The sequence below is a fragment of the Dreissena polymorpha genome, chromosome 10 (genome assembly GCF_020536995.1).
Source record: "Dreissena polymorpha isolate Duluth1 chromosome 10, UMN_Dpol_1.0, whole genome shotgun sequence".
NCBI classification, from domain to species: domain Eukaryota; kingdom Metazoa; phylum Mollusca; class Bivalvia; order Myida; family Dreissenidae; genus Dreissena; species Dreissena polymorpha.
The window spans coordinates 26,701,477-26,719,097 of record NC_068364.1 but is presented as its reverse complement, the minus strand read 5'-3'; the positions used below and the strand labels follow the sequence as shown (position 1 = coordinate 26,719,097).

At 34.7% G+C, this 17,621-nt stretch overlaps 1 protein-coding gene and 1 long non-coding RNA gene across 9 annotated transcripts in view; both read right to left on the bottom strand.

Annotated features, from left to right (window-relative positions):
* The window catches only part of LOC127847287 (uncharacterized), a 382,744-nt gene that overhangs the window by 309,427 nt on the left and 55,696 nt on the right, over window positions 1-17,621 (bottom strand). The gene's annotated exons all lie outside the window — the stretch shown is intronic.
* On the bottom strand, window positions 15,487-16,421 carry LOC127847319 (uncharacterized). The gene is made up of 2 exons (XR_008033919.1): window positions 16,241-16,421; window positions 15,487-15,885 (listed from the first exon to the last, which is right to left on the bottom strand). It is a non-coding gene; the product is annotated as an uncharacterized LOC127847319 (long non-coding RNA).

Below are 17,621 nucleotides of genomic sequence, written 5' to 3'. Positions count from 1 at the left end.
AACATGACAGATATGATGACTCCTCATTGAGTTTAACAGCCAAGTAACCTGATCTGGCATCAAGTTTTGTGAAGTATTTTGCTCCATTAAGAGATGGCAAAATATCGTCAAAGGATCGCATAGGGTAATGCGGACGCTGTATACATTTATTTAGGTCCGTGGGATCCAAACAAACTCCTAAATTACCTTGGCCTTTTTCCACGAGTACCATGGAATTTACCCATTCGGCAGGTTCATTGACCTTTGTGATGACCCCTAATTTCTCCATTTTGGCCAGTTCAGCTTTACATCTGTCCTGTAGTCGAACAGGTATTCTACGAGGGGGGTGCACAATAGGCTTACTGTCGGGCTTTAAATGAATGTTGCACTCACCCTGCATGTTGCCTATTCCTTGAAAAAGCTTTGGAAAGTCCCGTTCAATAGTCTCTTTCGTCATTGGACAGTTAGAGGTCTGGGATTCCACTGAGAAAGATAGCTGGATTAGGCCAAAATTAACAGATGTTTGTAAACTGAGCAAAGGCTGTGATTGCGTATGCACTACATGAAATTCAACATTCTCAGAATGACCATTACGTGCGTGTATGCAATGTAAGTTAACAGTGCCTTCAGTCTTTAACGGGGTGCCATTGTATGTTGATAACCGGAGATTTGAACTTTTGAGATTTCCCTTGGTATCAATGCTTTGATAGTGAGAAAATGGCAATATATTTACCGGAGATCCAGTGTCAAACTTGAACTTGATGATTTGTTGTTTTGGACCTACCCCAATTTCTGCAAAAACTTGTCCATCAACAATTTTGGATTCAATCCTATCCACATAAACACTATCACAAAGCACATCATCACTATGTACATCATCACTTTGTACATCTTCACTTCGATCGACACTGTTAATGTCATTGACAATCCTAGATCGGCATGCGGATGGATGCGAAATGGTTCCATTTCTTGCAGAAATGACACTGTTGACCATGGGCAGGGCATTGTCCTTTTCGGTGTACGGTGGTGCAGTTTTGATATGTCCTCTCCTGTTGAGGATGCAGTCTTGAAGACTTGGCGTTCTGAGGTGATGGTCTGGAACGACCATGGCTGGATGCTGCTTGTTGGCTGGCCGACTCCGATTTTGCAGATGGACGTGGCTTCTGTTTGCTCGGCATGTGTCTGAATTTAACATAGTCAACTGACTTCTCTGTCTTTATTTCTGTCTATTGCTTTTGTGCATACTCGTAGGATTGGCAGATCTCAATGGCTTTTTGCAATGTCAGTTTGTCACCCTCGGTGATAAGCTTCTCTCGGATCTTTTCAGACCTTATTCCAAACGCTATTTGGTCTCTAATTAAATCATCTCTATATTCTGCTCCATATGCACAATCCAATGCTTATGTCTTGAGTCTCGTAATAAATGCTTCTGCTGTGAAATTTTCTTGTTTTTCCTTATAAAATTTATATCTGTTGAAGATATTGTTGGATCTTGGTTGTACGTGCCTTTGAAATGCATCGAATATCGCTTTTGTTGATTTTCTTGCCTTATCTGTAAGTGGAAGTGTGTTGAATATTTCACGGTCCTTCTCACCGACCCAAAGTAACACATAAGTCACTTTTACGCTTTCCTCTTTTTGTGCTAATGCTTCTTTTAAAATGAGTTCAACATGTTGGCGGATCTTTTTAAATTCCTCCAGGAGATTTGCACTGTCCCAGTTCATCCTTGGAATAGGAATTCCTGTTAGATCCATCTTATTTTATGTATAATTCCACAAAAAAATGTAAACAGAAAATAGTCATCAGAGTTTAATTTCTGACACCATGTTTGGTTGGGGTGTTAATTAATAACAAGTCCATGTTACTAATCTAAATATTTATTAACACACAACAGCTATATGAATCTACTTGATGAACATTAGTACTATTGTTAAGAGAGAGACTGGTAAAATTGAACTGCCACGCTGGAGCCTAAACTAGCTATTTAAACTGATAAGCCTTGTGGCTCATAGTAGACTGGCTACCTGAACACATGAGGAAACTATAATATAACAATCAATAAAAACTAATCATTGTAATAAATATGGTATTTTACAATTTTTCTTTTCTTCGTCGTCGTGGTTGACAGTCCCTTTAATGTTGGCGTGGCGCAGACATAGCGCATCTGCTTACGGATCATGACGACACGAATACCGCGGACGTCGAGTACCGCGGACGTCGAGTACCGCGGACGTCTTTTTTTTACTTACTATAGAAATTAGGTAAGTCTATTAAAAACATTAATGATTTGTTAGGAATCATATTTAATAAAATTAAAAAAATCCCAAAACGTGTAAACATTTCCCGTAAAAAAGTGGATGGGAGCAAGATTTGAATTAAATGATCGTAGTTACAAATCTTGTTGCTAATATGTGTAACCGGACCGGCGGAAAACTGTGGCCTAGCTATTAATAGCACAACACAGTTCGCTTGATGCGTTTTCTTTTTAATGCATTCAAAGTTTTCATAATTTTTTCACAAATGTCATCCTCCTATATTGCATTCTTAAGTTTCCCTTCCTAACTCTATTAAATTCCTATCAGATCTTATTTCAAAATAGTTTCTTACCTAATTCCAACTGTCTCTCTAAGTTGTAAATATTTTTACTAACTTCTTACTTCTTACTACTTTTTAAAAACTCACTTCTCTTTTAAAACCCTTTCATTCCAAATACCAAACTTTTCTTTTTCATAGCCTTTTAGATGTTCATTCAGTCAACTGTTCTTTTAACATATAATTCAGCACAAACTTCCCTGTATCTTGTCAATAGACGTTCAACGCAGTCGGCGCTCTCCTTGTATAAAAAGGAGACATAACTACGATAATGTTGAAAAAATCTGAACCAAACTATAGAAGTGCGAAAATTTTCAGGCTGGTCACTCTGTTTGTAAAACTTTGAGAATATTTGTTGATTTACTTGCGACATAAAAGTTGCACAAATGAAAGGACAAAATCGACAATGTCAATGCCCCCCCACCTATATCTAGCCTTAAAAAAACACTTTAACATTAATTTCCATGTGTAAAGGTATTTGAATGTTCATACTTGTTTAAAGAAGACATAACTGCACTGACTATACCTTGGTATGAACATGAAAGAGGAATTGATAGGCATAAAAGGTTTCATTACAATTTCTATTTATAAATGCACCGGTCTTGAGAAAGACTTAAGACAAGTCTATGAAATCCCTTCGAACATTGTGATAAGGAGCTCTTCCTTGTAGCTAGCGTAAAATGTGAGCACATACTACAGCAGGCATTGACAGTGCTGGGGAAGTCAGGCAAGGTGTTAGCTGTCCAGAATGAGTCGAAGCACAATGTGAGAATGAAACGTGATTCTAACCCATGTGGTATCACCAACATCTGTGATCTCCCTACTGGACAGATCCTGGTTGCAGACTTGTGCAATAATAAAGTCAAGCTGCTGAACCAGCTGTACCCGGTGGTGAGTCACTGGGATTTGGCTGCTCATACCCAGATCATGTGTCAGATGACACCACGTGAGTTGGCAGTGACTTTGAATGATTATAATAATGACACACATGCAGTCCAATTTATAAGCAACAGCCAGCTGGTAAATGGGAGGAATCTTCAGTTACAACATGGATGTATAGATATTGCCCAACAATAGGGAGAATTATTTGTGACTTCTGGTACTGCGCTATACAGCTATACACGTATACACTTGGAGGAAAAATCAAATGGTCAGTGAATTGTATGGGGATACTTTGTGCAAGGATACAGGTAAATTCATGCTGAATTCATCATAAGAAATGTGTATTTTAAAGTAATTGTAAATTTTATATTTGTTAAAATTACATATGTCAATTCATTTTTAAAACAGCAAGAAATTGACTATTGATAAATGTGTTGATGAACAAACAATACTAATGATGTAATTTGACTATCACTACATGTAATAACATGTACTGGAAAGACATAATACTTGTAACATGCTGCTTGTGATAATGAATTAAATTGATATGGCTCATTGTTTTTTTATTTTGAAGCAAAATTTTCTTGTTATAATAATTTGAATACCACAACTACTGTCATAATAGTGCAAATGTTTGACATATTATGCCAAATTTCGTCAATTTATCTTATAAATGTTTTACTACGAAATATTGTGAAATATTGTCAAACATTTTCACTATTATGACAGTTGTTGTGCTATTTAAATTATTATAACAAGACAATTATGTTTCCAAATAAGAAACAATGATCCCTGTTTACACATCCATGTATACATGTTCATCGAACAGAGTAATTGTTTCTATCTGTTTAATTGTTCACACTTCTTAAGTAACCCATGAGTAACATATCAATATGTCAAACTATTAGACAATACACTGATAACAGAACCTTCATGTAAAAATAAAATATGATACTTTTTGGATTTTATGCTAATGTATTATTGCCTATTTATAACAACACATAACCATGAAATACAATAGCACTGCTGTCTGTTTTTTTATATATTTTTTAACATTAAAAGTAATTCAATATTTGGATGTTTTGCAGTTTACAAGTGCGCTGTGAGTCCCACAACAGACAAGTTGTACATCACTAACCGCCGTCAGCACAAGCTCCTCACCCTGACCCCTGACCAGAGATGAACCACTCCTGGCAAACTTCACTGACCCAGAACTCCTACTCCCGGATGATTCGCATGTGACAGCTGCTGGGCAGTCATTGGTATGTGGAGACTTTGGCCGCTGTATCATACAGGTTGACAGTGATGGAATACAAAAGCTAATGACGAAGTGTGGAGCGTGGTTCCCAAAGTCAATATACAACCACAGCAGCACATCCTCCTTCATTGTTGAACAGAGGACCAACAATGAAATACCGGTGCTCAAAGTGCAATAGCTTACATGTTGATTTATGTGGTGTTTGTAGTAAAATGTGATTTACATTTTAATGACAATACTTTACGTGCATTAAAACTTGTATAATGTTTTGTGTTTTATGGTACATTAAAATATGTTGTGTGAAGTTTCACATGCAAATAATGTTTATAAACATACTTTTATTTTCTTTAAGGGGTAGGATTGTTAAGTTTTATAACATTTTTCAGTACGGTCTTTTTATTGACAAGTTGTCATAAACTGTATGAACAGCCGAAAACATTTTAAGTGTGCAGGCACACATGTACATGAAGCTTGTACTATTTTCAGAAATTCGTATCTGCGTGTGTCTTTTAATATTGTCTCATGAATTCTTTAGAAAGAAAAATAAGCAAATCGCTATTTTATGGTTCGTATCTTGAGGCTGACTACATATTTTGATTCCTGTTCTGCATTTGGATACATTATATAAAAATGGGAAATCACACAAATCGTACACTTGTGTTATGACCAAAACGTGAAAAACGTTCAGGAACCTTACAATCAATTATGATAATAGATATCTCATGGAGATCATGCCTACTGCATAGACATCACCACTGTGAAAACTGGCGAAACATTTATGTTCCTGCCTCATTCCGTCTGGAAAATGAAACATCCCGCCACTGTGTTCAGCTCGTTCTAATTTTTTATACAGTTTTAACTTTTACCCATGTATATATTATCACCTTTTACGAGTTGACAGAAGATATATATGGCATAATAACATTATTTCTATGTCTTCAGTAGTGATATGTGTACATGCAAGATATATTTTCCAAGTTTCTAGCTTTTTCTGGCCTTTGTAAAATGGTAATTTTGCATTTTCCTAAATTAGCCGCATGGTCCGTGGTTGTTTCGCATGTCACCTTTCTGTTCCGGGGGAGAATGTAGTAGGACTGGCTTCCTCCCTTCATGCTATTTATTGCCCTTTACATTATTGAATATATATGATTTAACTTCAGTAAATAGATTAAACTATGTTATGATCATATTTTGTGTTCAATATATCATCGTATACAGGAATATGTTGTATTGTAATGTTATGATATACGTTTATTATAAAATTATTGTTTCCATTAATTGTACCGGGGGGGTAAGATGCACGTGGGACATGATGCACGTCTCTGTTTGTATTGGGACGTGTCTGTACCCTTTAATTAATCTCTAGACCATATTAGCCGAATAAGGTATGTCTGGCATTCTTGTGAGAGCTAACACGTTTTTAGTACTTAAGGGTTGCACTAAAATACTTAACACTTAATACTCTTCTAGTTACATTTGTTCCCTTAAGGTCTTTTTGTGAACTGTAAGGAACCCGTGTTATTTCAAATGATATTTTATTGCTCTTTTATCGTATGACATCTAAATTACTCATTCAATCAGAAAGACATCGTGAACGGAGCAGAGGCACTGTACAGAATATAACACATACACACGCCATAGCTAAAAATGCTAATTTTCTTATTTACCTTATGTAGTGAAATATATATTTATTCAGTAGGCGTAGATAAGTGCTTTGTTTTTTGCGGGTATCTTACGCTATCTTCTATTACAATCTTTTTGAACAGTTGCTTATTGTTATGGTTACGGCTGTTGTTATCTTGCCTGAACTGTTCTTAAGCAAATACATTAATAGTATAAGTGTTGTTTAACCTTAAGTATACACAAGTAATCGCTCTTTATTATACCTTTGTCTAATTTCCCGCGGTTCAACGTTACATTGTGCCATTGAAGTTTGTATATAACAAGCAGGAGGCTGGAACAATCTATCACAAACTGTCGTTGTACTAAATACCATACATTCAGAGACTTATTCAAATCAATATAGCAGCCTCCCTTATTTTAGAACGGATTTTGTTGGAATTTGGACTCAGACTGACTCAAAACATATCTCATATTTCATGTAAATTTAATTGAAATTGATCTACATTAAAATCTCAAAAATTTACAAATTAAACAAATCACTGAAAATGTAAAATTAAAAAAAAACTTCATTTTAAAATAATAATGAGAAAATTAAAATGCATTAACTTACACGTTTTAACGACCGTCTGGCTTGCAACATTGCGCTCATGAATATTCAAACGAGCCATACTGTTTTTCTAATTAAGGTTATGTTTTCCGTGTGTGAAAACCCACCGAGAATGATGAAATTGAAATAAAATTGGAGTTATATAGCGTTGTACTACAATTGGTGACTTTTCGAACACATCATTTTCTCTTACTTGAATATCTCGGTTATGAGTAAATATTTTCATTTGAAATTGGACTTGTAATAATTTGACTACAGCATGTGCAAGCAAACGATAAAATCATTCATCCGTGACAAACGGATGCTTTAGCAATTGGGGAAGCTAGCCTGCAGACTGTAACATGCTGATTGCACTGTTGCGCTTCTCAACATTTATACGAAACGTATAAAAAAAATATTTTGATGTTTTCTTGGTGTATCAACCGACCTAAAATGAAGACATTGAAATAAAATTAGAATCATATCGCGTATCACCATTTTTACGTGCTAAAAGGTGAAACCACACATACCCCACGTGCAAAAGCACCCGATTGTCACGGATAAATGATTGTATCGTTGTCTTGCACTAAATATAGTCAAATTTTCATATGTGCAATTTTAAGTCAAACTGTTAACTCATTACTGAGACATTCAAGTTTGAAAAGTGTTGCGTGTGAAGAGTATACGTGGTACAAATCATACCAATTACGGTGGCTTAAAGGAGACAAAGCAAATAGTATGTGCGTATTTTGATTGCTACAGATTATGGAGTACTTTTAGAACAGTAGTATTTTCCAAACGTGTTCACATATTCGTGTTTTGTAAACAGTCGTGTTCTTGTTCCGATACAGCACTCCTTCTAAATAGTACATTGTGTGCCTCCTCGTATAGCCTTTTATGGTCAAAACAGTACGAAGGTGCTCAGTTGGGTGTTAATTTTAAAGTTATAAACTATGCCGTTTGATTCAAAATAACCAATGCATTATTTAGCAAATTCAATTGGTATTTAGATTAGATGAACTTGTTTGTGAAATAATATAATGTTAACGTTCATAGTCTTTAATTCATGTTACAGTCTTCTATTGATTTAACATTCGGTGCGTGTGCGAAATATAAACACTACCCATGACCTAGACAGTTTTAGTTATTTTTAAACCTGTCTGTTATTCATGGAGAGTAAGTTGGTTCCTTTTACCTAGTTCCTTATTTCTTATTCGAATAAGGAACTGTTCCTTATTCCTTATTCAAGCTTAACATATTTGATAAATACCGTTTTAAAGAACAATAATGCATACAATTCTTCAGTAAATCAAAACAAAATTACTCGAATACATTAACTTAACGTATTACGTTACATAATGTTTCTTCCTCGCGCTTGCATAGGATTTCTTGTTTAAACCAATATTTTCTAATTCGAATACCAACTTCGCATCCACAAAACCTAAATTGTTAAACATTATTTTACATTTATGTCATAAAGTGCAATCTTGTACATTTCAACATGTATGTTTTATATATATTCCAGTTCAATTTTCGCGGCTGAATAAGGAAAAAGGAACAAGTTCCTTATCCCTTATTCAAGCCAAAATAAGGAACTGGCATTTTCTTACATAAACATCAACGAAATCGATCCAAAATTAACCACATATAAATGAACATAATTATATTTAGGTTGTCTATTTAAAATACTAATTGCAATACAGTTTTACTTAGTTTCAAGCAATGTTAATCCAGTTCATTATTCAGTTTAAATAAGGAATAAGGAACTGGTTCCGTATTCCTTATTCAAATCGAATAAGGAATTGGCATCTTATTTCTATAAATTATGGTATACAAATATTAATTGCAGTGCATTTCTACTTTGTTGTATTTAATTAAAGCATAGTTCATTGTTCGATTTAAATAAGGAATAAGAAACTGGTTCCTTATTCCTTATTCAAATCGAATAAGGAACTGGCATTTTTTTACTTAACGAATACATTAACAAGAATACAGAGACGCATACATCAATGAAAACCACTGCAAATGTAGGTTGGGAATTTTAAAAAATGTATGTATTTGTAATATTACGTTTCTTTTTAGTATTCTTTTGTAATGATAACATAGTGCCGTTTTCGCGACTGAATTCGGAAAGCGCAACCAGATGCAATATTTTACAATATCACTTTAACATTAACTACCAAGAACAGTGCAATGTTGTCGGTTTCCACGACTTTTAATCGTACGCCAATGTTAAAGGTCGCCGGATGTAATGTATGCATCCTGTAGCGAGAAAACGCGCTTTCGAAGAAAGAAAATCTATTAAAATAAAACCACTCAATTACAGCTATATTGCTGCAAACTCATAAACAGAGGGTTTAAGATACAAAAATGTTCGTCCGGGTCTGTAGATTTCAGAACAAGATGTCGTTTTTTCTGGAAATTGCTGGAGGGCTTAGAAATCCAAGATGGCGTCCAAGATGGCCGCTGTTTTATGATTCAATTACTAATAAAGATGAATTGAATACGTCTATTGAACACCTATATGTACTGACTTGAATATCTGATCGAAGGAATCCATTGATATAGGGCTTCTACCAAACAGATCACCAAGGTCATCAAAGGTCAAGGTCAAGGTCATTTCATGGTCAAAATGGAAAAATAAACGAAAATTTGAGTATTAAAATATCATTTTCTTTTTTAATTCAAATGCTTTACATTTGCTGTGATAACTAACCTCTTAATTATATAGCCACATTTACAAGCTTCATTTTAAACAAAAGTAAACGCCTAAAATTGTGTTGGTAACCATGGTAACCAAGACTACATACGCTATGTGGTCATTTTCCTGGTTCGTGGAAAGTCATTTGGCATTACCACCATCAAGTTTAATAAGTTTGCTTTAAATCTTTAATAAATACTTTAAGACTTATCAAGGCAAATGTAAAGAACAGCTATGCAGTGTTTCATGTATCATCTTTATTCAACAATCAAATCTAACCAGGTATTAGTGCTTGATACAGACTCATAAACGTTATTTACAAATGTTGTAAATTATGAGGTTTTACATTGTATTTACTAATACAAATGATGCAAATATCAAATTATGTTTTCAAGTTACAAACACTGAAAAACAACTCCTGTAAACCAGACAGTGACTGACTGTCAAACGTCCTACTTGTTGCTTTCGGAAGTCGTGGAATCCTCGTTGACTCGGCTGGCGCACTGCTGACCAACATGCCTGTCATCGCATGAGTCGTCCTTTTACCATCAACTGATTGCTCATTCAGATTCCAGTTATCAGCAACTGCCACTACAAGCTTCCCCCTTTGGTCTCTAGGAAGTATATTGTCTGGTACAATACCACCAGAGTCTGTTATTTTGTGTGATGCAATGTTCTGTTGGGCTGCTGATGTCAAGAATAACCGAAGATCTGGATATGAGATGGAATAAACAAGAGAGAACATATCTTCAATCAGATGGCGGCTGCCAAACTCGTTGTTGAGGTGTATCTCTAAGCCCAGGTGTTAACGGGGAAGGGTTTTACGTGACAAGTGTAGTTAGGTCACAAGCAACAGCTAGACATCTGGTAATGGTCCTCTCAGAAGCTTCCGTGTAGCATTTTTGTAATGTAACCAACACACTGCCTTGTAAAGAAGAGGCTGCACAAACTGCTTCTGATCTGACAATTTGATTTCTTCTGGAGCGTAAAAGAAGTCATCAAATTTAGGATTATTCTCTATAATTCGTCTTCTCAAAATACCCATCGCCTTATGAACTACAGCTTCATCTGTGTCGTCCTCTGACTCTGGTAGTTCATCGTATGAACACTCATTGTCATCTTGAATGACCTGTTCCATCTCCTTTGACTTTCTGACAGCATCATTAATAGTCAAACTAGACGAACAAACTAGGTCAGGCTTTTCATGCTGATGAATAAAGGATACCTCTGGCCATAATTTTTCAAAAAAATTTTTCAAATTGGAACTTTTATAAGAGTATGCATCATTTGAACATCCTTCTGATTCAGCAATTTTAACAAAACGTTTTTTAATGTAGGAAAGAAGAACACCTTTTAATCAACAACAATAGAATGCTCAAATTCATTTTTAATTATCTCATCAATTATTGTGTATGAAATTGTTTGGTTTTCAGAAGTGGCCTTATTGGGTGTCAGCCCGGAAAATGCATAAATATTACACAGGTAGTATTTAGTCAAACAACCTTTTTTCTATGATATCGAGCCTCAATGGCTACAATATCCCCATTTGGAACACTTACCAACAATCTGTCAATAATGGCTGCATCATTTATTGCAGTAGCAATATATTACACTTTGCGATATAGAGAGTTAGTCTGAAGATATAGAAGTTTCAACTAGGCCAAACAAAAAAATGTGTGTTTCGAGTAACCCGACTCTACCTACGATTTTGGTCCCGACCCTACTTTTTTTCGTCTTGTAAAAAAAAAGATCTCTGAAAAAAATAGTGCCCGAAACTAACCGCGCATTTGCCACTTCCGCTATCATTATCAATCATTCGATTTTACGCCCGGCAATTATCGATTGCACACTATAATCCAGCATAGAATTTCATAACTTTCCAAGGATACGCATAGTATTGACAATTTTGACAGACACGCTCCATTATCCGCAAAGAGTCGCTTTCACACATTCTAATCCCTTTTGTTGAAACATCGCTGTCTACACAATAGGTCAGTAGAACCGCTAAGCGTGTTTTTTAATGGACCGGAATTTATTTCATACTCGACCTCGAAATCATTAGAACTATTGTTCTGAGCAAGTTTAATGATCATTGGACAAAATGATATGTGTTTTTAAGTGTTTACATGGTTTCCCAGACGCAAAAGAAGAAAAACCAGACCGGAATAATTTACAAACTCAGCCGAGATATCATTAAAAATTGTTCTGATTGAAATTAATGATGATTGTCTTCTAGCGCGTCCACAATATATCACTATAGCTTCGAACAACTGCCTCACCTCCTTGTTTCACTATAACCACATAAGAAAACTGCCCTACCCAACGGCGGCCATGTTTTTAAAAGGACAAGGGCCATTTTCAAACTATGCTGATATATCATTTGGAAAAAAAGGTTCTATGCAAGTCTCATAATGATTGTGCAAAACATCAGACTTCTAGAGTGTCACAAGGTTTGACTATACCCATGTTATAACAGCTGCTACCCCCCTCCCGCAGACAGCCATGTTTTTAACGAACAAAAATCGTTTCCAAACACTCTGCTGATATATCATAAAAACACATGTTCTGGGTACGCTTCATGAAGATTGTGTAACACAGGTTTCTTCTAGAGTTTTAACAAGCCCTTTTTTTATCTGACCTAATGACGTTGTCCGAAATATCATTGCGACAAATGTGCTGAAAAAGTTTCGTGAAAATTGAGCAATCCATATGTGCTCTGAAGTTTTAATATGGTACATGATAACGAACAGACGACGCACATAATATTGTCACAAAAGGTGTGCTCAGATAAGATAAAATCATTGTGCACACATCAGCAGTGAAAACAAACAGCTTGGCGAAGGAATAAGAACATGCTATCAGTAGAAATCACTTGATGGGGATAATTGTCTTTACATTTGTGCAGAGTTAACATTTCACACACTTAATGATAATATCCTTGTTTTTGGAGAGCTTTTCAAACAAACTTCTCACAGGCGGCCAAACTTTTTTACCGCCTAGGATAAGTTTTATGACTTTTATCACATTTTTTTGTCTGACTCAGGATTTAATTTCAAGCAAGGATGTATTTGGACACAACTTAAAATATAAGTCGGGTGAAATTACAGCAATATTTGCCGAACAGCGCCAACGAGCAGAAGCACACGTTTGGATCTACCTTTAATCCAATTCCAATTTAGATGAACACGTTACTGAAAAAAACGCATTGTAATCGGTAGAATAACGAACAATTTGCTATAAGTAATTGCATAGATAGAATTATACAAGCGATTGCGCTAGAAGCCTTAAGAGTTAATCGAATAAGTACACACGCAAAAATAAGTAAACATATATATCGCACCAAGTGCTTTTGAACATACACATTTTGTTTTCTTCAAACAAAATTGGTTTCAATGAAATAAAAGACACTTTGTTTTATAAGTACTAATTATAGTTTAGCAAGACTCTTTTTTCAAACGTACTACGTATATTTAAGCATGCATTCTGTACTGTGACACGCGTATAATCGAAGTTGTTACCTATTTCGGCTTGAATCAGCAAGCTACGACTTATTTTAGCTTGGGTTATCAAACAGTGGAGGGCTATAAGTAAGCTATCTTCACCCTCGAATATAAACAAGTTCACTCGCATTAAGCTTTACTATTCGAATACAGTATTACTATGGGGAAAGAAACACACACGACAGAATTGCAGATTATTATGTTCATGTATATATGGCTTTTTCAGATTGAAGTCGAAGATCTGAGCAAAATTTTGCAACAATTTAATTCGTCAACCAAGTTTTACAAGCAATGCAGGTAACCGCCCTATAATATTTTTTAAACTGAGCACTTTTAGATTACAAGATAAATGCGTTGGTTTCTGTCCACTCGAACAAATGTAGCTGATAATTTGCTCCGATTAGTGCAGATTAACTGAGGACTCTCCATATCACGTTTGATAAATAGCTTCTCATCATTGTTTACTTGTCATGATTACGGTATCCACCGACGGTTTTGATCTTAAAGTGAGTAAGAATTATCTGTAAGTATCGACTGTTTGGGAACAATATCTTGTTGAGAACATGGATGTGTAGAATCTTGCAGAAATGATCCACTTTGTAGCATCTTTTGACATCAATGTCAAGCATGTTTATACTTGGAGATTAATCTCCCAATATTAGAATTGTGCCTTATTCATGATTAAACTACATGTGCTGATATATATGTATGGAGTGTCTCATTTAAAACAAATATGCACAGTTTTTGCAAGCATAATATAATAAGTACACAGGTTATCAGATAATTTGCAAGTAGAATTTTACAAGGTTTATTTAAAAACACGTTCAGGTTAAAAGTGGCAATATGCATTATTTCATTAATGTTAAATTAAAGTCAATATATCTGCCCATTAAACTCTTAACAATTGTTCCATGATTTGGGTTAAAACTAATTAAGTTTAAACTTCATGATCGTTATACGTGATGCATTTTACGTACATAAACTACAGCTTTGTCACAAACATGACTTAACATGCCCTCTCACCACTTTGAAACAGCAAACAAAATTGTGTCTTGAACATCATACACTTCATATTATTGCCATATTTCAAGTTTCAATTCTATCGCTTGAGAAATATGGAAACAGATCACTTCACAAACGGAGAAAATTGTATACGTTTGCCATAATAGGTTTACTATCAAGGCTAAATAACTCAAGAACGTGTGGATCACTGCTCATGAAAAGTGTCTTGCACATCTTCACTTTAAAGTGGATTACATATGCCAAGTTTTGATTCAATAGCTTGAAAAATGAAGCCGCTGAACAAACGTTAAACCTTTGATTCGGACAAACAAACAAACCAATCATCCGACCAACCAATCGACCGACCGACCAACAGCGTGACTCCTACATAACTCCCTGTCAAACGTCGGTGTATAATTATGTCAATCTGTTGTTGTTGTTTTTTAATATAATTAGCAATTACAAGCCCACATACAGATCTATGAAATTGACACAAGATATGGTCCACGTACCGCTTATAAGACTTTTTAATAGTGTTATTTGTGTTTTTGTTGTTATACATCAACCACTATTTTTTTCATAATTGTGTTTTTCTAAATGCTTTACAGTAGATAAAAGTGGCCTGGTATACGTATACAACTAAAACATGAAACCCGGTTGACGACGACCCACATTGGTACATACGAGCTTGACACAAGATTGTCACTGCACAGTTTATATTTTGTCTCTGATATATATATAATGTAGTGATACTAATGTGAGCATGTAATATACAAAATGTGTATTATTGCTTCAAACAGGAAAATTGTGAATCGAATTACGTGTCAATGTTTTTCGAACAGTTTGAATAACAGTTATGAAGGGGGTTTGTTCCGCTATGGAAGGGTGTTTCTTCAGTTTATGCAAAATGTGAAAGGGGGTTTCTTCCGTTATGCTGTTTTTAGAGAAGGGTGTTTCTTCCGAAGGGGGTTTATTCCGGGATTCGTTTTGACAACACCCAATATTTAATCCAGTTTCGTCTGGATTTTCTGTTGCACCAGTATACAGTACAATAACTGTTTCAATAGTGACTGATGTAAACGTCCGTAACGATAAATTAAATATAGTGTGTTTGATTTGCAATTAATTTTGAGGAAATGTCGAATTCCAAATTATTCGCTATATCATTCTGTTAAAATTTACCACGGAACATTAAACGGAAATTTAATGCACGCACGCTTTCCATGCGTTTGACGTGACGTTGTTCATGTAGGGAATAATTTGCGCGCGCTTTTCTCGAGAGAAAAGATTTAAACACACTGTACAATTACAGTTTGTTTGAAGAATGTGATAACGTCGAGTAAAAATTTAAGAGGGAAGAGTGTTTCGGATTACAAATTCAATTATGCGCATTTGAGAATGCAACAAGAAACGGAATATGGTCCAATTTCTAGGACGCGCATACTTCGGTACGATGTTTTTTTCCCGGATATTCCCATTGCAAAAGCATGTGAGCCATCGCAAAGACCAGACAAAAATACCTACCCTACCTAATTTTTTTTTCAGCCGTTTCCCGAAACACACATTTTTGTTTTGTTTGGCCCTAGGGACCAACTTCTGCTAACACCTCTTGATGTATTGTCTCTATGACGGCTGCACTTTTCGCCACAAATGAAGCACTATGATTTCCAGTCAAAGTTCTCAAAAGTGGACCTCGTCTTAAAAAGGTGTTCTTGTGTTTTCCTTGTCATCCATTGTTGAGTCATCATAGGACCATCTGGGCCTGAAAAAGAGAAATACATATGAAATCCTCTGCAGAAAAATAGAGAATTTGAAATGACATTAATGTTCTACACTCAAATATCATGTTTGAGAGAAATCAAACTATGATATTTATGAATATCATTATTATTGTCATACCAGACCAGGATCACCACATGGTTGTCATTTATGTCTTCAGTACACTCCTCTGCTTCATTTTTTGAAGCAAACAAAAATCATCTTTGATTTTATAATAATTATAACTTGCCTGTGTTCTCATTGTAAGTACATTTATATCTAACTATTTAGTATACACAAACCTCTTTAATAAATGACTGTAATAAAGGATCAACAGAATTACAATTAACAATACATACTTTCTTAGTTTACAGTCATAGTAGATCTTTAAGCTCTCTCCAGATGTAGCCATGTTTTCTTCCCCGAAGAATGTGGCATTCCCTTGGCTGATGAAGTTCTTTTGTCGAACCTATTAATATATTCCAAACAATAGTTTAGAATAGGCAGAAATTAACATATATTAGGCATACACAATAATTCATCAACAGAAAAAAAATATAAAAAAACTCAAATAAGTTAATTTACATGATAATAAAATAAGTCAAAACAATGGTCGTTTATTAGTACCTATCCGAGTACTACTCAAGTTTTGGAAAAACAAATATTAAATACAAAAGACAGTGTAGGTTTCATGTTAGGGTTTCAAATGTTCACGCACACTACTTTTGCATGTATTCAAACGGATTTTAGTAAATATATGTGATGAATACCATCAATGACATTGCAGACAAATTTCCTTGTGATGATGTTTGAGAAAATGTTTTATCAATTAAAATCTATAAACATAGCATGTAGTTATGAAACGAACAATGAATAAACATGTTAAATACTTACCATATTAGATGAACATGGAAATGAAAACTGTGAAAATGACAAAACAAGTTTGACATTGGTGTCTGCTAACTTTTAAGTATATGGTAAATTTATATCAAAGGGAAGTAACTCAACAAATGTTTAGTATCTAAAATCAAATAATTCTTTATATTATTATAGTTGTCATAGCTTTCAGAGTTCAAAGTTGACTCAGTTCATAAAAATGGTATATAATTTCATTTAAATGGATAACATATAACTGGTATAAAATCATAATTTAAGTTTTAAGCTATGAATTAACACAATGTATCAAACAAAAGTACAGATACACATCACTTCATCAATTAAAATATTATTTAATGATATCTGGATCGTATGCTTGACCATAAAGTTTTCTTTTTCATTTGTTTTAAAGGATATTAATACACTTATTAATTTTACCTGATTTTAAGTACATTTTCATCAAATACTTGATAGTTATATATAAAGAAAGTAGACTTTGCCCCTAAAATTGGAGCAATTTTTGCTGATTCTCAGTAAAATATGCACAAAATGCATTTTATTACATGGTTATAGGTAAATAAAGCATTTAAGATACACACCCCTTTCATTTAATGTTGATTTAGAAGGAGGATAGCAATTTTCCCCACATAAAATAAAAGTTGTAATGTATACAGTGAGTAGGACACTTTTGGCGGCCATCTTGGACGCAATCTTGGATTTTGAAGCCCTCCAGCACTTTTCGAACAAATAAAATCTCATACCATAATATACAGACCCAGACGAACATTTCTGTATATACAACTCTTTGTTTATGATCAGTGGCCAGTTACTCCCCTAAATAAGCGACTTATGTGTGCCTGTTTG